The sequence below is a fragment of the Urocitellus parryii genome, chromosome 2 (assembly GCF_045843805.1).
Source record: "Urocitellus parryii isolate mUroPar1 chromosome 2, mUroPar1.hap1, whole genome shotgun sequence".
Classification (NCBI taxonomy): domain Eukaryota; kingdom Metazoa; phylum Chordata; class Mammalia; order Rodentia; family Sciuridae; genus Urocitellus; species Urocitellus parryii.
In genome coordinates this window covers 132,298,531-132,320,733 of record NC_135532.1, presented here as the reverse complement: position 1 = coordinate 132,320,733, position 22,203 = coordinate 132,298,531, and positions in this window count along the sequence as shown.

Below are 22,203 nucleotides of genomic sequence, written 5' to 3'. Positions count from 1 at the left end.
CTAAAATCCCAGGGACTCTGGACACCTCACCATTTAGTGAGGCTTTGTCTCAAAATAAAATTTAAGAAAGGGCATGGGGGTATATAGCTCAGAGGTAGAGTTCTGTGGCCCTGGGTTCAATCCCCAGTACTTCCCAAAACAAAAAACAAAACAAATGAACAATCAAAATCCCAATTTTATTGAGGTACAGTTTACAGACAATGAAAAAATATCTATTTTAAATTCACATTTTCATGAATTTCAACAAATTAACACACCCAGGTAACTACTCTCCCATGACATAGCCTATTTCTATCACCCCAGTTTTTTGTCCTCTCTATATGACCTTGACTCTTGATCCATCACCAGACCTAAACAACCATTAATATAATTTTGGTTTTCTAGATTACGTAGGTCTTTTCTAGAATTTTGTATGAGTATAGTCATACATTCTGTGTCTGGTTTCTTTCATTCGGGGTGCTGATTTCCAGATTCATCATCTTTATAGCATGTATCAATTTTTAATTTCTAGTTACTGCTCAGCAGTAGCCCATTGAATGAATTTTGCTTAACTTATTTTTTGATGAGCATTTGGTTTGATCAAAATATTTATTATTTTGGGCTAGGGTTGTGGCTCAGTAGCAGTGTGCTTGCCTTGCATGTGCAAAATGCTGGGTTTGATCCTTAGCACCACATAAAAATAAATAAATAAAATTAAGGTATTGTGTCCAACTACAACTAAAAATATGTATTTACTAAAAAATTATTAAGTACTTATTATTTTGAAGATGCTATGACCATTCATGTACAAAAGTTTTTATAAACATCTATTTTTATTTCTCTTGGGTAAATACTTAAAGAGAGCAGTTGCTGGATATACGGTATGTGTACATTTAACTTTTTAAGAAATTGTCTTGCTCTTTGCCAAAATTAGTGTGCTACTTTACATTCTCACAGGCCATGTATGAGATTTCCAGTTGCTCCACACCCTTGCCAACATTTAATATTGTGAGTCTTTTAAATGATAGCCCTTTCCATGGGTACATCATGGTATGTCATTATGGTTTCAACTTGTACTTCCTTAATGACTAACAATTTTGGATGTTGAGCATTTTTTTCATGTTTTTATTTGCTATTCATATAGTTTCTTTGATGAAGGGCCTATTCAAATCTTTTTTTTTTCTTTTTTTTCTATTCAAATCTTTTGCCTGTTTTTTTGTGAGTTGTTTGTCCTCTCTGTGTTTTTTTTTTTTCCTGCAAACTGTACACTTGGAAAAATGAGAAATTATACCTCATTTGATTCAAATGTATGATATGTCAAGATCATTGTATTGTCCTCTCTGTGTTTTAACAGTCTGTTCTTTGGTTAGAAGTTCTTTATCAGGAGGGGCTGGGATTGTGGCTCAGAGGAAGAGTGCTTGCCTCGCATGTGTGAGGCACTGGGTTCAATCTTCAGCACCACATAAAAAGGTAAAATAAAGATATTGTGTCCACCTATAACTAAAAAAATATTTTTTAAAAAGCAGTTTTTTATCAGGATTATACTTTGCAAGTATTTTCTTGAAATCCATAGTTTCAATTTTATTTTCTTAAAGATACCATTTTAACAAAAAAATTTTATCTCAATAAAGTTCAACTTAACAAGTTATTTTTTTCTGCTTCATGCTTTTAACATCCTATGTAAAGAAACTTTGCCTAACACAAAGTCACAAAAATGTCTTTCTAGAAGTCTTACTATTTTAGCTCTTACACTTAGGTTCAGATCTATTTGTGATTAAATTTTTCAGTTTTTTTATTGGGGCTCTATAGATGTACATAATGGTGGGATTTGTTGTTATATACTCATACATGCATGCAATATAATGATATGATTTGGTTACTATCACTCCCCAACACTTCCTCACTCTTTCCCCTCCTCCCATCCCTTGGTCCCTTTTCTCTGTTCTTCTGATCTTCCTTTGATTTTCATGAGATCTTTTTCTCCCCTATACCTTTCTTTTTCTTTTTTCTCCATAGATTTCACAAATGAGAGAAAACATATGACCCTTAGCCTTTTGAAATTGGCTTATTTTGCTCAACATAATGGTTTTAAGTTTCATTCATTTTCCTGCAAAGGATATAATTTTATTTTTCTTTATGGATGATAAAATTCCATTGTGTATATATACCATATTTTTCTTATCCATTTATCAATTGATGGATACCTGGACTTGTTCCATAGTTTGGCTATTGTGAATTGTGCTACTATAAACATGGGTTTGCATGTATCACTGTAGTATGATTACTTTAATTCTTTAGGATAAGTATCAAGGAGTGGTATTGCTGGGTGATATGGCGATTTCCATAGTGGTTGCACTAATTTAGAATCCCTAAAAAGTGTAAAATTGTTCCTTTTTCTCCACATCCTCTCCAGCATTTATTATTGTTTGTGTTCTCGATGACTGCCATTCTGACTGGTGTGAGATGAAGTATCAGTGTAGTTTTGATTTGCATTTCCTTAATTGCAAAATGTGAAACATTTTTCATATATTTGCTTACCATTTGTATTTCTTCTTTGTTGATTTTTTTTAGTTACAGATGAACAGAATACCTTTACTTTATCTATCTATCTATCTATTTATCTATCTATCTATCTATCTGAACCCAGGGCCTCATATCTGGTAGGCAAGCGCTCTACCACTGAATTACAACCACAGCCCTGTATTTCTTCTGTTTAGAAGTGTCTGTTTATTTCATTTGCCCATTTATCAGCTGGGTTGTTTTTTGTTTTTGTTTTTTGGTATTGAGTGTTTAGACTTCTTTATATATTCTATGGGATTAAGTTTTAAACATGGTATGAGGTAAGGGCTGAAGTTCATATTTTTGCAGATGGAAATCTGCAAAACATTCTATGTAAAAAAAACTTTGCCTTACACAAAGTCACAAAGATGTGACTGTTGGAAAGATGTTTCATTTGTTGGAAATACAAATATTTCATTATTGAATTACCTTGATGCATTTTTCAAAAATCAGATTCTGGTCTACGTGTGGGTCTGTCTCTAGACTCTTTATTTCCAGTAAATTTTATAACTGACTTAACTTTTAGTTTGTCAAATTAAAATTAAAAAAGCCTTCTGGGGTTTTGATTTGCTTTGCATTAAACGTATAGGTCAATTCGGAGAAAACTGACATCTTTAAACAATAGAACATAATATGTCTCTCCAATTATGGAAGTCTTCTTTAATTTTTTTCCAGTAGCCTTTTACAGTTTTCAATGTCAGGGGTAGTATTTTTGTTGTTGTTGTTGTTGTTGTTGTTAAGATAATCCTTAAGTATGTTTTGATGATGTTGTAAATAGTATTTTAAAATTTCAATTTCTAATTGTCATTAGTAAATAATTGACCTACCTTTGAGGTTCTAGTTGTGGTTTTGGAGATATTTAACATTTTCCATGTATGTGATTGTGTTCTTTGAGAATAAATCTAGGCTTACTTTGTTTTTATTTTATTTTTTCTGATACTGAGGATTGAACCGAGGCATCTTTTACCACTGAGCTGCATCCTCAGCCCTTTTTATTTTTTATCTAGAGATAGGGTCTTGCTGAAATGTCAAGACTGGCCTTGAACTTGTGATCTTCCTGCCTTAGCCTCACAAGTTACTGTGCTAGACAAGTGTTCTACCGCTGAGCCACAATCCTAGCCCAAATTGATCCCTTTAAAATGGTTAATACTATGTTGTGTGGATTTCACCTGTATCAAAAACTACTTATTTCTTCTTTTGACATCCATATAATTTTTTTTCCTGCTTATTCTACTGCTAAGTAGAGGTGGATGAGACATCTTTGTTTTTTACCCAGTGTTAGGGAAAAGAATTCAGTCTTTTACTGTTAAGTTTGTGGCATATTATAGGGTTTTATGGATGCTCTTTTCAAGAAACGGTTTCAGGTGTCATTGATTCCTTCTATCATTTATTTCTGCTCTTTGATTTATCATTACTTTGCTTATGCTCATTTTGGGTTTGATTACTTTTTTTCTAGTTTCTTAAAGTAATCTTATAGCCAGATGGAGTGGTGCACTCCTGTAATTCCAGTGATTTCAAGAAACTGAGACAGGAGGATCTCAAGTTTGAGGTCAGCCTCAGCAATTGAGTGAGGCCCTAAGCAACTTAGTAAGACCCTGTCTTAAAATAAAAAAGGTGGAAGCTGGAGATGTGGTTCAGTGGTTAGGTGCCGTTGGTTTCAATCCCTAGTACCAAAGGAGGTAAAAAAGTAATCTTAGAATATTTGAACATTTTAAAGCTGTAGATTTCTCTCTGCAAACATTAGCTGCCCTCCACAAATTTTAACATATTGTGTTTTCATTTTTATTCAGTTCAATATACATTCTAATTTTGGTTATTTCTTCTTTGAGTCATTTGGAAATTTTTTTTTCAGGGTATTGGGCATTGAACTCGGGGCACTCTGCCACAAAACCACATCCTCAGCTCTATTTTGTATTTTATTTAGAGACAGGGTCTCTCTGAGTTGTTTAGCACCTACCTTTTGCTGAGGCTGGCTTTGAACTCATGATCCTCCTGCCTCAGCTTCCTGAGCCTCTGAGATTACAGGTATGCGCAATACCAGCTGGAAATGTGTTGCTTAATTTTCAGCTATTTGGGGGTATTCAATAAATATTTTAATATTTCTAATTTTGTTATGGTTTAGAATATATACTGTATATTTTTAATGCCTTCAAACTTCCTGAGGTTTCTTTTAGGACCTAGAATATAATCTATTGCAGTGAATGTTTCACGGGCACCTGACAGACTATATATTCTTTTTATTATTTGGTGGAGTGTTAAGCAGGATGGTAGTGTTTTCAAATGTTCATACTCATGGCATCTACTTTTTCGATCAACTACTGAAATATGATTCTTGAACTCTTCAACTGTAGTTATAGAATGTAAGTTGGCTTTCCATCACCAAAACAAGTACCTGAGATAACCAATGTAAAAAGAGAAAAGATTTCTATTGGCTCACAGTTGTGGAGGTTTCAGTCCATGATTGGTTGGGTCTACTTTTTGGGTCTGTGACAAGGTGGCACATCATGGCAGGAGCATATGGCATTGCAAAACTGCTTGCTTTATCATGAGGCAGACAGTAAAAAAGAGGAAGAGGAAGGGACCAGAGCCCAGCAATCCTCTTCAAAGGCACAACCCCAGAGACCCAAAGACCTCCCTCTAGGCCTCACCTCTTAAAAGTTTTCACAACCTCCCAATCATGCCTTTCTGGGGACCAAACCTCTGAAAAGGGGCCTTTGAAGAACATTTAAGATCCGAACAGTTCCATGTAGATTTAGTTTTTTGTTCTTTCCATTTTATCAACTTTCTGCTTCATGAATTTTGAATCTCTGTTTTTAAGTGCACCAATATTTAGGGTTGTTCTATTCTTAAAGAATAGCTTCCCTGATATAATTAGGAAATATCTTTTTTTCCCCTCTGTTAATAGTCCTTTTTTCTGAATTCAAATTTTGTTGATATAAATAGAGTCATTTCAACTATCTTTCAATTAGTTTTGCATTTTATTTTTAAAAACTATTTTATTTATCTGTATCTTTATATTTAACATGGGTTTATTATAGATACATATTTGGGTCTTTCTTGTTTTTTTTTTACATTAAAAAAAATTTTTTAATTGCCAATGGATTTTTTCACTTTATTTGTGTATTTATATGTGGTGCTGAGGATCGAACCCAGGGCCTCACACATGCCAGGCAAGTGCTCTACCACTAGCCACAACCCCAGTCCCTTATATTTTCTTATCGTGATAAAATGCATCACTTAATGTTGGGGCTATGTTCTGAGAAATGCATTGTTAGCAAACATGATTGTGCAAACAGAGAGTATACTTAAACTAAATGAGTTTGATATAGCTAGGTGATACAATCTATTTCTTTTCTTTCTTTTTTTTTTTTGTAGGTGTGCTAGAAATCGAGCAACCTCATGCATGCTAAAATGCTAAACACACATACTACTATAGCGCTATAGATACGTAGTCCATTGTTGATCAAAACATTACACATGACGATATACATCACAGAAAATTTGCCATTTTAGTTCTGTTGTAAATATACAATTCAGTATCACGAAATACATGAATGTCATTGTGCAACCACCATCACTATTTCCAGAATTTTTCATCATCCCTCACAAAAACTCTTATCTATGAAGCTATAACTCCTCAATTCCAACCCCCAACTCCAGTAGCATGCATTCTACTTTCTATCGCTATGAACCTGCCAATTCCAGGTATCTCATAGAAATGATTCTATTTCTTTTTTGTGTCTGGCTTATTTCATTTATCATACAATTTTCAAGGTTCATCCATGTTATAGCATGCATTGGAATTTCATTCCTTTTTATAGCTAAATAATATTCCATGGTGTGTGTGTGTGTATGTGTGTATACACACATATACATTATATATATATAACACTTAAAAAATCAGTTGGCTTTGATTTTTTATCATGATAATTTCTGAGCATGTAACTTTAATGTAATTATTACATTTGTTTTGAATTTATCATTTCACTATTGGTTTTCTATTTATCTTCCTTGTTTTTTCTTCCTTTGTCTCACTTCTTGAGGATTCTTTTAGATTACCTCTATAAATAATCACTTCATCCAACAGACGGCTATCATCATTTTCTTTTTATCTAAAGAACTTATTTTTGGGCTGGGGTTGTGGCTTAGTGGTTGAGCAATTGCCAAGCATGTGTGAAGCCCTGGCTTTGATCCTCATGCAAGCTACAACATGGATAAACCTTGAAAATTGTATGCTAAATGAAATAAGCCAGACACAAAACAACAAATAGTTCACTTATATGAGGTACCTGGACTTGGCAGGTTCATAGCGATAGAAAGTAGAATACATGCTATTGGAGTTGGGGGTCGGAATTGAGGAGTTATAGCTTCATAGATACAGAGTTTCTGTGAGGGATGATGAAAAATTCTGGAAAAGTGGTGGTGGCTGCACAATGACATGAATGTATTTGTGATATTGAATTGCATCTTACATTTTATTTTAAAAATGAAATAAATGTATTGTGTTCATCTACAACTTAAAAAAATATACATATTTTTAAAAAACCCCTTCTTTTTGTATTTTTTATACTGCAGGTCTCCTGGCAATGAATTATCTCAATTTTTGTCTGTCTGAAAAGTCTGTATGTTATCTTCATTTTCAAATGAATTTATTCTGGGTATAGAATTCTTGATTAACTTTTTAATTCTTTCATCACTTTAAGATGTCATTCTGGCTTGCAAAGTTTTTGACTGGAAATTTGCAAAAGCAAATTCTTATCTTTGTATCTCCCTATGTGATATATACTTTTTCCTCTGGGTCCTTTAAAATTTTTTTAATCACTGATTTTCTATAATTGGATTATGTTGTTTCTTGGTGGGTTTGTGTGCGTGCGTGTGTGTGTGTGTGTGTGTGTGTGTGTGTGTGTGTATGACACTGGGGAACAAACACAGTGGAGCCTTTACCACTGAACTACATTCCCTCGTTCTTTTTATTTTTTCAGACAGGGTTTTCATAAGTTGCTGAAAGTCTAGCTGAATTGCTGAGAGTGGCCTTAAACTTGTGATGCTTTTGCCTTAGCCTCCAGAGTCACTGAAATTATAGGCATGTGCCACCATCCCTGGCATCCCTTTGTGCATTTTAAAAATGTTTATCCTTCTTGGGGTTTATTGAACTTTTTGGATTTGTAGATTTATAGTTGTTGTCAAACTTGTAACATTTCCAGCCAATATTTCTTAAGCTATTTTTTCCCTGTTTCTTCTCTTTTTGGGGAATTTTAATTGGACATATATGAAATCACTTTTTGTCCCACAAGACACCAAAGTTCTGTTCATTTTTTTCTGGCTTCTTTCTCTCTGGGCTTCATGTTCTGTTGTTTCTGTTGTTGTGATCGAGTGTCCTTATCTTTTCTCCTGCAGTATGTAATCTGTTATTAATCCCACTTAGTGAAAATCTTATTTAAAACATTATGCATTTCTGGGGATATGGTAAAGCAGCCCTTGGATTCAATCCCCCAAAACAAAACAAAACTAACCATTATATATTTAATCTCTAAAACTTTTATCTCAGACATTTTATATCTTCCTTCCATTACTGACTCATATTTATGTTGTCCCATTATCTTTGAGCATACAGTGCATGCTTATAGTAGCTACATTGACATATGTCTATTAATTCCATTATCTCTGTCATTTTTAAAAAAAATTCTTTTTAGTTGTAGATGGATACAATATATTTATTTTTATGTAGTGCTGGGGATCAAACCCAGTGCCTCACACATGCAAGGCAAGTGCGCTACCACTGAGCCCCAGCCCCAGCCCCATCTCTGTTATTTCTAGATCTGTTTCTATTTATTAATTTCTTGCCTGATATGGATCACATTTTCCTACTTCTCTGGATGTCTTATGATTTTTAAAAACTGGATAATGATTGTGAATTCTACCTTGTTTAATACTGGAATTTGTTGTATTCCTTTAAAGAATGTTGAGCTTTTGAAGGGGGGAGTTAGTTATTGCAGATTACTTTTCTTTTCTGCAACCCAGGAGGCCCTTATTAGATCCAACCCTTGCAGGCACGCTAATCTTAGACTTTCAGCCTCCGGGCCTGTAAGAAAGAAATTTGTTTTGCTCTTGTTACTCAGTCTAAGGTACTTTTAAATAACAGCCCAAATGGACCGAGATGCATTTCAAAACTCCATAAAACTGTGGGCCCAAAGAAACTTGAACTATGTGGGTGCTGCGTCCTTCTTCCTTGGAAGTCAGCTGGGCTTGCACAGCCATGTGAGATTGAGTCTGTAGAAATTGCTGGGGTCCAATCACTTTTTATCTTTTCTGTGGCTTGTTTTAAAGCTCTTTTAGGGAACTTTTAGGATAACATTAATTATGCAGCTAATTTAATCTCACTTCTAAGATGTAGCTCTCTAGTTCCTACTAAATGGCTAAGACTTCAACAAGATTTCCCCATTCTGGATGGAGGAAGTTCAGATATTTTTTGATCCTTTGTGACTTCTTGGGATTGTTCATTTTGAAGATTCTCACTAGTTAGTGTCTACTTAAAAATTTTTCTTGCCCCAGAAGAAGAAATTTATGGATATACAGATTGATATTCAGGAATACTCAAGGTGACTCCTATACAAATTTCTGAACTTCCTTCTGCTTGGCTCTCTCTTGAACTCTGCCTTAATATTATAGCTAGCTTGGCATATCCAAACACACCTTTTTCCTCTACAGAAAAAGATGCCAAGTTCCTTTTCTCTGTGCTACACCTTCAAACTTCCTGCAGGCAGTAATCTAGGATAATAATAGGGATTCCCTCAGAGATTCAGTTCTGCACTATGTTTAATGTCTGAAAATTGTCATTTCATATATTTTTGCCTCATTTTCCTAGTTGTTTATGTTGGGAAGGAAATTTCTGTAGCAGTTAATCCTTCATAGGCAGAAATCAGCTTTCAATAATTGTAAAGCCATTACATTGGTGTGGCAGGTAAGATTAATGAAAAGACATTACAAGAATCGATGTAAAAGATGAGATTGAAACATCAGAGACTAGTTTGTGAGACACTTTGAAAGTAAAGTCAAACTCAGCATCCTTTTGAAAACTATCTGCCTATCTGCCTGCCCTCACTCCCAATTTCCCCACTAACTGTCCAACTATTCAGGCTTCTTTCTTTTGTCTACCTAGATCACTTTTTTTTTTTTTTTTTATGGTACTATGGACTGAACCCAGGGTGCTCTGCCACTAAGCTACATCACCAGTCCTTTTTTTCTTTTCTTTTTATTTTTGAGACTAAGGGCCTTGCTAAATTGCTGAGGCCGGTTTTGAACTTGGGAATCCTCCTGCCTAAGCTGAGTTTACAGAGGTTCATTACTGTATTTGGCTACTCTAGGTCACTTTTTAAGAATTGAAAGATTCTATTTTAAAATGGTCTGTAGATTAAATAAAAAAATATGACGTCTAAATAAATTTTCTTGTGATTGGCAAAGACTAAGGGAGTCTTTCTAGGTTGTTTATCTTCATGGTTCTTTATTTTTTTTTTCTTCTGTGGAGCTATCTAACATCCTGAGAGCTTACTGCTATGTGCATAGTGAAGATATTCTCTAAGTAGTCTAAAATTCAAGAATCCATGCCCCAAAATAATTAAAAATTTATCTGAACACAATGATATTAGAATCTATAACGTTATTTGAGTTTCCTGCTAGTGTATCGGATCGTCAGAGTTTTTTGGATTTCTATTTCTACAAACACCCATCGGTACCTCTTGATTTGGTGAAAGTATACATTAAGCATAAATTCCCTTCTCATAAAAGAACAATCATTTTTCTATTAAGTGTAAACTGAAAAACAGCAAAAGAGATTTTCTGCCTCAATCTTTGAGCTCATGGGAGTGCTGTGGATTTTACAAGCTGACAAACTGGACAGTACATTTTTTGCATTGTTTCAGGCCATGTAAAATTTTCTAAATAAATGGTTCCTGCTTGCCAAGCCTTGGCCGATAGCACTGACATTTTCTCAGTCCATGAAGCTTACCACATGGATTACATCTCTGCATTACTCACACAGCACAATCATTGGCCCATGTGCCAGGATGAAATATGATTTTACAGTTGCCCCAAGAGCAAACATTTCCAGTCTGGGTTCCACATATAAAGAGACAGATTAGTAGTTTTTATTTTCTTGCACCGATACAAACACACTCACCTCAAGCAGAAGCATATGCTCTGTAGACTGATCTCTTTGTGGTAAGAAATTCTTGCTCCTTTTCAGTCTGTCATCTGAAAAAAAAAAAAAAGAAAAGAAAAAAAGGAATACTGCACTATTTGCATTGTTAAAACAAAATAAGTCCAAAGGAAAATGTGCCTTGGAAATCCTTTGCTAATTTGTTTTTGTAGAACAGCTGGAGGTGAGGCCCACTGTACTAATCACGTCCAGTTGCTGCTGGTCAAGTTGCACATTCAGGAAATTCATAATTAGGTGGTTATATCCCCTGAGTTTCCCCTGACGCACTCTTTACAACGCTCCATTTGTCTTTTTTTCCTTGTCATTCAAAACGCAGAACCAAAAAAAAAAAAAAAAAGAAAAAAAGAAAAAAGAAAAGCAAATGTTAAAAGAAAAGGGAAATTAAAACTAAATTTTAAACTATGATGCCATGATGCCTCCAAATTGTCTTTATGATTATGGCCCCTTCCTGAAGATAAAGATAGTAAAAGATATATACATATTAATGTCTGTATTTGTATTGTGTGTGTAGTTCTCAGAAACATTAAAAAAGGAGTTAAAATATTTTTTAAAAGGGTTTCCCCTTAAAAATTATGCCCTAGAAAGTTTATCTGCTATGTTTTGATTTCAAAGACTATGGATTTAAGTTCAACAAGTACAACCTGGACTTCAAGAATGAAATTTTAACATTTCATGTAAATTTGAATAAATGTCCTGATGCAATCTACTTTCATCTTCCTCTCTCACTTGACAACATTCAGTAATTAATACAATGTTGTAATTTGTAGTTAGAGAGTTTGTCAATCCCTTGTTGACTATTAAGTGCCTCAGTTCTATATCCAAAGCCCTGGCTTTTAAAAAAAATTTGTTCTAATTAGTTATACATGACAGCAGAATGTACTTTGACTCATTGTACACAAATGGAGCACAACTTTTCACTTCTCTGGTTGTACATGATGTAGAGTCACACCTTTTGTGCAATCATATGTGTCCCTAGGGTAATGATGTTTATCTAATTCTACCTTCTTTCCTACCTCCATGTCTGCCCCCCGCCCCCATTCTCCTTATTTGCCCAATCCAAAGTTCCTCCATTCATCCCTTGCCTCCTTCATTATGGATGAGCATCCACTTATCATCAGAGAAAACATTTGGCCTTTGGTTTTTTGAGAAATATATATCACTATCATACTAATAATCCTATAGTGTTATTGGTTCATTTGCTTATCTAGTGAAATAGAGGTTCAAATTAAGCAAAATTAAAACCAAATAGTTCCTTAAATGTTAAACACAGAATTATCATATGACCCAGCAATTTCACTCAGATATATACTTCCAAATATTGGAAACAGGTACTCAAACACCTGTACACAAATTTTCATAGCAGCATCAGTCACAATAGCTCCAAATTAGAGACAATCCTAATGTGTAGCAGTGGATGAAAGGATAAATACAGTCATATCTAGTATCTGTGAGAGATTGGTTCCTCCATATATGCCAAAGTATATGGACAAGTCCCCTATATAAAAGGTGCAGTACTTGCTTATACTTTAGATTATCTTTAAATTACTTCTACCACCTAATACAATTAGTTTATTATGTGAATTCAGCATAGTACCATATAGTACCTGTTGTGTTTCACATTAAAGTTTTGTGTTTTAGAACTTTCAGGAGTTTTTTTTTTCCCAAGGTTGGTTGGTTAGTTGATTTGTTGGCACTGGGGATTGAACCCAGGGGCATTCTACCGCTGAGCAACATCCCCAGTCCTTTTTACTTTATTTTTAATTTTGAGACAGTGTCTCACTAAATTGCCCAGGCTAACTTTGAACTTGTGATCCTCATCCTGAGTCTGGGATAACACACCCAGCTTCCAAGTATTTTTGATCTGTGGTTGATTCAATCGGTGGCTGAAGAGTTCACAGATGCAGAGGGTCAACTGTATACATACAATGGAATATTCTTCAGCTATAAAAAGAAATGAAGTGCTGAAACATGATAAAATGTGAATGAACTTTGAAAATATGCTAAATGAAATGCTACACATTATGATTTCATATATGTGAAAAATGCAGAATAGGTAAAATCCATAGAGACTGAAAGCACTATGATAACTTCCAAGGGTGGCATAAGGGGCAAATAGGGAATGACTGCTTAATGGGTATGGGATTTTACTTTGGGATGATTATTTATTTATTAATTATTTTATTTTTTATTTGTAGTTGGACACAATACCTTTATTTTATTTATTTTTATGTGGTGCTGAGGATCGAACCCAGGGCCTTGCATGTGCTAGACAAGCGCTCTACCACTGAGCCACAATCCCAGCCCAAATTGATCACTTTAAAATGGTTAATACTATGTTGTGTGGATTTCACCTGTATCAAAAACTAAAAAGTAAGTGTATGAGTAAACAATACAGGTTTTCCTTAAGGACTGAGTGCTCAGTACATCTTAAGAGATTACACTATTTGGTATTCCTGGAGAGTGATGAGTAAGAACATAATATAGCAAAATAAATAAATAAATATATACATACATAAAGAAAAAAATCTATCCATTTTTCATTTCCCCCCCAAAACTCATCGGAAATATTAATTAGCATATTAAGAACAAAAGGGGCTGAGGTTGTGGCTCAGTGGAGCGCTTCCCTAGCACATGCAAGGCGCTGGATTCAATCCTCAGCACCACATAAAAAATAAATAGAAACAAATAAAAATAAAGGTATTGTGTCCAACAACTAAAAAAATAAAAATAAAAAAGAACAAGACTTGTAAACATGACAGTGTTTTCCTTTAAAAATAAGTCCTTATGTGAATTACAGGTTGCATTGGAAACAGGTCTCCACTTTCAAATTCTACAGCTGATTTTCTATAACATATATTTGTATACAATCTTTCTATAACATATAACATATATCAACATATCACTGAGGCTCCAATTCAATGTTTGTCATGTGTGAAGCAGTATTACCTCGTATCAAACAGAAACTCTTCTTCTCCCAAGAACCTCCTCTCCCTTCCTCAATTTCACTAAATGTAATTTGGTTACACAGAATTAGTATAGCACACGTACCCTACCCCACCCCACTCACACCACCCACGGCCTGGTCCCCCAGGCCAAGGACTGACCAGGGACGTACCGGGGACTGACCGGATCTGTTGTAGCAATGAGCTACATTCTCAGCTCTTTATTCACTTTTTATTTTGAGATGAGGAATTGATAAATTGCTGAGGCTGGTGATCCTTCTGCTTTAGCCTCCAAAGTCCCTAAGATCATAGGTGTGTGCTACAGCGTCTAACTAGTACCATCTTATTATTATTATTATTTATTTTTGGTAGTTGTAGATGGACAGCATGCCTTTATTTTATTTATTTTTATGTGATCCTAAGGAGGAACCCAGTGCCTTACACATGCTAGGCAAGCTCTCTGCCACTAAGCTACAGCCCAGCCCCAGCCCCCATCTTTTCTTAATGCTTAGAATAAGAAAGAAATGGTAAATGTGACTTTAAGTTAAATTTTCAAAAAATATACAATTCCATTAATTTGTACAATTATTGCAAGCTAATCAAAAATTATCTATCTATCTATCTATCTATCTATATATATATATATACACACACACACATATACATACATATACACACACAAACAAAATTGTATAAAAGTAATAAATTAAACATTAGGAAAATAATAACTGGTTGAAAGTGGGCATGAGAGTGTTCTTCCTGACCCTGGAGGGACCAGACAGGTAGACAAAGTTTGCTGGGAGGCCGTGTGAAGATGTGGCAGGCACAGGTTTCCTCCTGTGGCCTCCAGGGTCACCAACGACTTGCCTGACATCACTGTGCGGGTCTTCCAGGCAAAGACTTCTGAACAGAGACTTCCAGGCAGGCCACACCATCCGTAACTGCTGCCATTACAGGTGTGCCAGCTGCTGGAGCCGATCTAGCCTTAATGAACAGATCACCAAAGACCAAACAGAGAGAGAAAGAACAAGCTGAACTTTCAGGACAGCATCCCTGTGAATCAGTTGCTGGAGGACAGAGAACACAAACTTGTAAAGAAAATCACTAAAGAGATACAAGGGCTACACAAAGGAGACTTCCCTGATCAAAAAACACAAACCAAAGTTTTTAAAAATGCACCAGGGAAGAACGTGGTTATTGTAAAGATCCAACTAGTAGCCTGGGAACTGGATCAAGAAATATTCCAAAGCCCAGAACAAAAAGAAAGCAAATCATGAGTAGTGCATTGGGGATGGAGGTGGGATTTAAGAGAACTTCCATGCAACTAGGAGAAGTTCCCGGAGGAAAAACAATGCACATGAAGGAGAAAATAAAGCCAAAATAAACAAAGTGAAATGCACAAACAAAAAAAGATGTACCTGGATGGAAGAAACAATGTCAACTTTTAGGCAGGAATCATAAGCAAAGATTACACAAACACACACACACACACACACACACACACACACATGGACACACACGGCTAAATAAATTTTCCATATATAAAATTTTCAGACACCAAATATAAAGACAAAAATCTCATTCTGTCTGTGTAGAAGCTTGTAAGTTACTTATAAAGGAAAAAGAATGGGACTGGCATTGAAATTCTCCTTGGCATCTTTGGCAGCTAGAAGACAGTAGAATACATTTTCAATTTAAATATATTTATCCTGTCAGAGTGAAAGAAATGTATTTGCAGATATGTAAGGATTCAGAGAAGTCACACACATGACTCATCAGGGGAGAGGTTCTAGGAAAAGACCTCATAAAAAGAACAACAAACGGAACAGACTTGAGGAGAGAAAGCCATTGTGAACAATGAACTTAATCTAAGTGGACGAGGATGATCGGGAAATGTGTAACGTGAGTACTAAATACCCTACAAGTACAGTAGCATAAAAAAAGGAAATTTCTAATAATAACCGGGAGTTGAAAGAACTAACCCACCTCAGCAAAACGGAAGAATTGTGGTGAGGAGGGACATGAGAAGAAAGCAAGGAAGCAACAAACATTCCAAAGGCTTCATCGTTTGGGAAGAGGGGGAGGAGGAATTTGCAGTAAAGGTCTCTTCAGGCTCTATGCTGTAGATGGAGAGGGACCCTAAAGAGACTTCTCAGTGGGGGGGGGAGTGGGTGTCTCATTTTCTTGTAATAATAGGGAAATGTCTGATTACATAGGTGAGCTGAAAAAGAACAGGTAACAATAAGTATAAAAGGTAGCAAAATCTCAGAGGAAGTGTGGGGATCTGTGACACAGAAAATGAAATTTAAGTTTAAAATCTCTAAACTGAAAAAAGACCGACACAGCCACATCAATGTTTATAGCAGCACAATTCACGATAACTAAACTGTGGAACCAACCTAGATGCTCTTCAGTGGATGAATGGATAAAAAAATGTGGCATATACACACAATGAAATATTACTCAGCAATAAGAGAATGAAATTACGGCATTTGCAGGTAAATAGATGGAGTTAGAGAAGATAATGCTAAGTGAAGTTAGCCAATCCCCAAAAATCAAATGCTGAATGTTTTCTCTGATATAAGGAGGTTGATTCATAGTAGGATATGGAGAGGGAGTATGGGAGGGATAGATGAACTCTAGATAGGGCAGAGGGGTTGGAGGGGAAGGGAGGGGGCATGGGGTTAGAAATGATGGTGGAATGTGATGGACATTATTATCCAAACTACATGTATGTAGACACGAATCCGTATGAACATACTTTGTATACAACCAGAGATATGAAAAATTGTGCTTTATGTGTGTAATAAGAATTGTAATGCATTCTGCTGTAACATATAAATACAAAACTAATTAAAAGATTTTTTTAAAAGACCAACATTAGATGTAATCATAAAAAGCATGATTTATGAAAAAATCAAAGCCATAACTTTTTGTATAAGAAAAATGGCAACTAAAAAATTTAAAAACTATTTAAAATGTAACAATGTTATAATAAAACTTTGAACATTAGAATTTGCTAGTTCTGATAGACACATGTATATATACAAAGAGGAGTCGAATAGTGAATTCATGAAGCTTGGTCTGATATGGATCCTGTTGGTCCTCCTTAGTTGCCATTTGCCTGCTTACTAAAATTTGTCACCATCAGTTCAATATTTGAGACACTTTTGCAGAGTAGAAAAAAATTTGAGTTGCCTAATAGATATGTTTCCAGCTAAGATCAAACAAGAGGACACTCTGCCTTCTCGTTTCAGCTCTTATACTATAAACAAGTGTCCGTTTAGCAGTAAATTTTGCCACATTTTTGTTGGTGATTTTGCTGTTCAGAATGTTCTCCAAATGTAGTTTGAGCTGTCTCCTGTTCCTAAACCCAAGGAAGGTATGATGTGCCTTATGGAGAAAATACACACGTGATATAAGCTTTGTTCAGGCATAAACTATAGTGATGCTGGTCATGGATTCAATATTGATGAGTCATCAATATGTATTAGAAATGGCTTCCTTAAACAGACACACAAATAAAGGAAGATTATGTATTGATCAGATAACAAAAATGTTGTGATGTCTGATGTACAAAGGAACCAAATCCTGTATTTTTCCTACAAGTCATAGTGCAGTATTTGATAACTCAGTGTTGTGCTGAATTAGTGGGAGATAGCTATCTCTAATAATGAGAATCAACTCTATATAGACTTAAAGAGAAATTTTAGTTCCTCACATATATTTCTATATCCCATGTGTTTTTCCTTAAATATTATTTCATTATGATTTCTAATTATAATCCAATAAATTTAGAAATACATAAAATGAATATAAAAATCTTAATTACATTGACGTTAAAAAGTACATATCTAGATAACCCCTGAACTCAAAGGAATACTAAAAAGAGCATTTAAAAAAGCAAAGAAAATTTTGAAATTATCTATAAAGTAAAGGAAATAATATTGCATACAAAGCTTATGATATTTGGTAAGGGCTAATTCACACAAAAAAGTAGAACTTAAATTCCTTCGTTATTAAAGAATGATGATGTTAAAATATAGAAATTCTGTAACTGTTCACAAAAATCAGAAAAATAATGAAATAAATAAAAAGCAGGAATTTTCTACTTCCTAGTTAAGAAACATAAAACAGGAGTTGGGGTTGTAGCTCAGTGGTAGAGCACTTGCCTAGTACGTGTGAGGCACTAGGTTCGATCCTCAGCACCACATAAAAATAAATAAATAAAATAAAGGCATTTTGTCCATTTACAACTAAAAAATAAATATTTAAAAAGGGGGGCCTGGTGATGTGACTTAGTTGTTGAGCACCCCTAGGTTTAATCCCTGTTAAGGAAAAAACAAAAAACAAAAACCATAAAACAGGAATTTAAAGAAGCAGAAAACAAAAACCAACATAGCCACATCAATGTTTATAGCAGCACAATTCACAATAGCTAAACTGTGGAACCAACCTAGATGCCTTTGAGTAGATGAATGGATAAAAAAAATGTGGCATATATACACAATGGAATATTACTCAGCAATAAAAGAGAATAAAATCATGGCATTTGAGGTAAATGGATGGAGTTAGAGAAGATAATGCTAGGTGAAGTTAGCCAATCCCAAAAACCAAATGCAGAATGTTTTCTCTGCTATAAGGAGAAATAAATAAATAAAATAAAGCTCAAAATCTGGTTCTTTGTGAATGACATACAAAACGACAAATCATTTCTATTTGAGATTAAGAAAAACAAAAGCAAAAATACACAAATTGTGAATGAGAAAGAACATATAAATATCAAACAGAAGTAAAGAAAGAAGAAAACCCTACATGCAACTATATAACAAATTTGAAATTTGAGACATAGCTTATTTCCTAGCTAACAATATAACAATTAAACCAAGTAAAAGCAGGAAAATCAAATAAACTAATAAACTAATTACTATTGAAGAGCTGTTTTTTCTTTTGTTTGCTTTTTGGTACTCAGAGTTGAACCCAGAGGTGCTTTTCCACAGAACCACATCCTTAAGAGCTTTATTTTTTATTTTGAGACAGAGTCACACTAAGTTGCTTAGGGCTTCATTAAATTGCTGAGGCCGGCCTCAAACTTGTGATCCTCCTACCTCAGCCTCTCAAGTCACTGGAATTATAGGCATATGTCACCGTGACTGATTTTATTATCTTTTTAAAAATAATTTAAGATCTAGTTTTTATAAAGGCAACAGAATCAATTATCTTTATATCTGAAGTCTAGAAAAACTTAAAAGTAATTGGAAGGTTTTTTAAATTGTTTCAGATCTTAGAGAAAACGAAAAGTACCCCAATTCATTCGATGAAGCCAGGAAAACTTAATTACCAAAACCGAAGAGAGTGTTAAATAATAATCTCTGTGACCAAACTGAGTTTATTCCACTAGTACAGTCCCAGGAGATCCAACTATATAACTTTTATTCTTCTTAATTTGAAATCACATCAAACTCATAGAACATGAAGCACTCACGTAGAGCTTTCATTCAGTGACACAATTCAAGTTTTGCCAATTCTCCCAGTTTTGTTCTTTTTGGGAAAATAATCGAGTCTGGAATCTTATGTCGCACCTATCCTTGTCTTTTCAGTCTCTTTCATCCTGAGACAGTTCCTTAGCTTTTCCTTGACTCTCATGATTTTCACATTTCAAAAGATCACTGACCATTTATTTGTTAGAATCCCCCAATTCAGGCTTGTCTGATATGCCATCCTAATGACAAGATGATGAATCTTTGGCAGGATGGGCACAACACATGATATTGCCTTCCCTTGGGTGGTACATGAGGTTGATTTGCCTAATGGCTGGCAGAGTTTCTCTCTTAGTTAGAGTGGCCTCTGCCAGATTTCAACACTATTGAGATTTCTCTTTTGTCCTTTATAATGAATTAGTATTTGGGGGGAATGACACATTGATACTGAAAACATCTTGTTCCCTGTCCAACTTTCATTTACTCTTTTCTTGTGATGTTTTTGTTAAATGAATGATTACCATGATGGTTGTTAAATGGAGATTTCCAATTCCCCTAATTTCTTCTGCATTTGGTGGCTGGCATTACCCTGTAAGGAAGAACTTTCTCTTATGATTTATTTATTTATCAATATGGACTAAGGGATCCTTACTTTGTTCAGTGAGTTACTTGTCTTTCCTATTATTGCTTATTTTGGTGATCAAATTATTTCATATTTTGGCTGGTGGGAGCTCTTATAAACTTTTGAAACATGATGCCTTTTGATAGATATGTATCTTTCTGCGATCATATCTTTGCTTTTTGTTGTTGTCGTTACAGCAAGATTTTCTAGAAACTTCACTTCCCTGCCTCATCCTTGAAATCAGCCATTTCTCTAAGAACCCTTCATTCACTTTAATATGTATTTAAAAAAATATGTGTTTAGAAACCAAGATTTGGGATCTAAGTGTGCTTATTGCTATTGAGGTATCACTGTTCCTAGGCTAAGTAAATAGAATGAAGAAATATGCAGGTTAGAACCACAATAAGAAAGCACATCAGACTCACTAGAATGACTGCAATAAAACAAGACAGATACTCTAAAAACATTAGAGAGGATATGGGGAAATTGGAGCCCTCAAATATTGCTGTTGGGAATAAATAACAGTTTATTCACTTTAGAAAACTACTTGGCAGTCTGTAAAAAAGTTAAGCATAGATTAACTACATGACCCAGAAATTGTACTCTTAGGTGTGTATCCAAAAGAATGAAACACATGATTACCCAAAAACTTGCACATGAATGTTTGTCATAGCATTATTCATAATAGCCAAAAAGCAGAAACCATGCAAATGCCTGTCAATGGAAGAGTGCATAGATAAAAATACAATGGAATATTATTTGGCAATAAAAAGTATTGACACACACTGCACCATGGATGAACCTCTACGGTGGATTGAACGTTTGTCCCCAAACAGATTGTCCACATCTTAATTTCTGGAATCTATGAATGTTACTTTATTTGGAAAAAGTGTCTTTGAAGATGCCCTTTATTGAAGAATTTTAGGATGAAGAGATTGGCCTGGATGACAAGATTGGTCCCTAAATCCCAGTGGCAAATCTCCTTTATAAGATAAAGGTATGAGGAGATCTGATGAGGAACGGGGAAAGACACAGACATACAGACACTTACACAGGAGAAAGCAATGTGAAGATGAAGGCAAGGACTGAGAGATGTGGCCACAAACTATGAACGCTGAGGAGTGCATATAGGAAGAGACAAGAACAGATCCCAGGGAGTGTGGTCTTGCAACAGGAAAGATCCTCCAGGGATTGCAGACTTGCCAACACTAGGGTTTGAACTTTGGCCTCCAGAACTGTGACACAATACATTTCTGTTGTTTTAAGCCACACCGTTTTGTGTAATTTGTGTTCGTCTCAGAAAACTAATGCAACCTCAAAAACATTGAGCTAAGCAAATAAAGCTAGATGCTGAAGAGCAGACAGTAGTTTCCATTTATATAAAATATTCAGAAAAGAGTATAATCAGAAAGCAGACCAGTTGTTGTCAGGGGCGAAGATGAGAGAAGAAATTGACTAAACAGGCATGAAAAGCATTTTGGGGTGGCAGAAATACTTTAAAAATGGGTTATGGTGATGGATGCTCAATTACAAAAATTTGCTAAAAACATGGAATTGTACATTTAAATCAGGGTATTTTATGGTATTCCCATTACACCTCAATAAAACTCTCATAAAAATGAAAAATCAAAAAAATAGAAATAAATTAGACAAGAAATGCAAAGAATTTATATGAAAGAAAAGTGTAAAATAATTTTTCTTTATCTATGGGTATGGGAGGCATTCTTAACTAAAAAAATGTCTAAGCTTTATTTCCCTATATAAATATGAAATATACACATATATTTATACATAAAATTTAAATACATTTATAGCCAAATGTACATACACAGATCAATTGGGAAAATAATACATTTGAAGAAAATTTTTAACAGAGGACAAAGTATGGATATTTCTAGTAATATAAGTTAGTCATAGATATTAACAAGGAATTGACCTGACCATTCAAGAGAAAAATAGAAAAGGAATATGACGACCAAAGACAAATAATGAATAAATATAATTTTTAAATACATAAAATGAAGCATGATGAAAGAATGCAAATTGAAGCATCTGTGAAGTGTCATGTTCTATTCCATCAAAATGGGAAAATTACAGAGCAATAATACCTAGTGTTGTGGGAGTATGATTGGGGAAGAATAATCATCTCATATCTTCCTTGTGGAAATTGTGAACTCTTATCAGGTTTTGAAAGGTAATCTTGCAATGCATACTAATGTAAAAGATATACACTTTTGGCCCACTTTTGGGTGTTAATTTCACTAAAGTTAGGGACCAGCATACATGTTGTGTGTATGAGAATGCTTATTTCACAGCGTTGTCCACAGAAGTGGCATACCGGGGGCAGGGAGAGGCATGGACCTCAGTGGAGAAATTGAATCCTTTGTCCATAATCACAGGATGTTT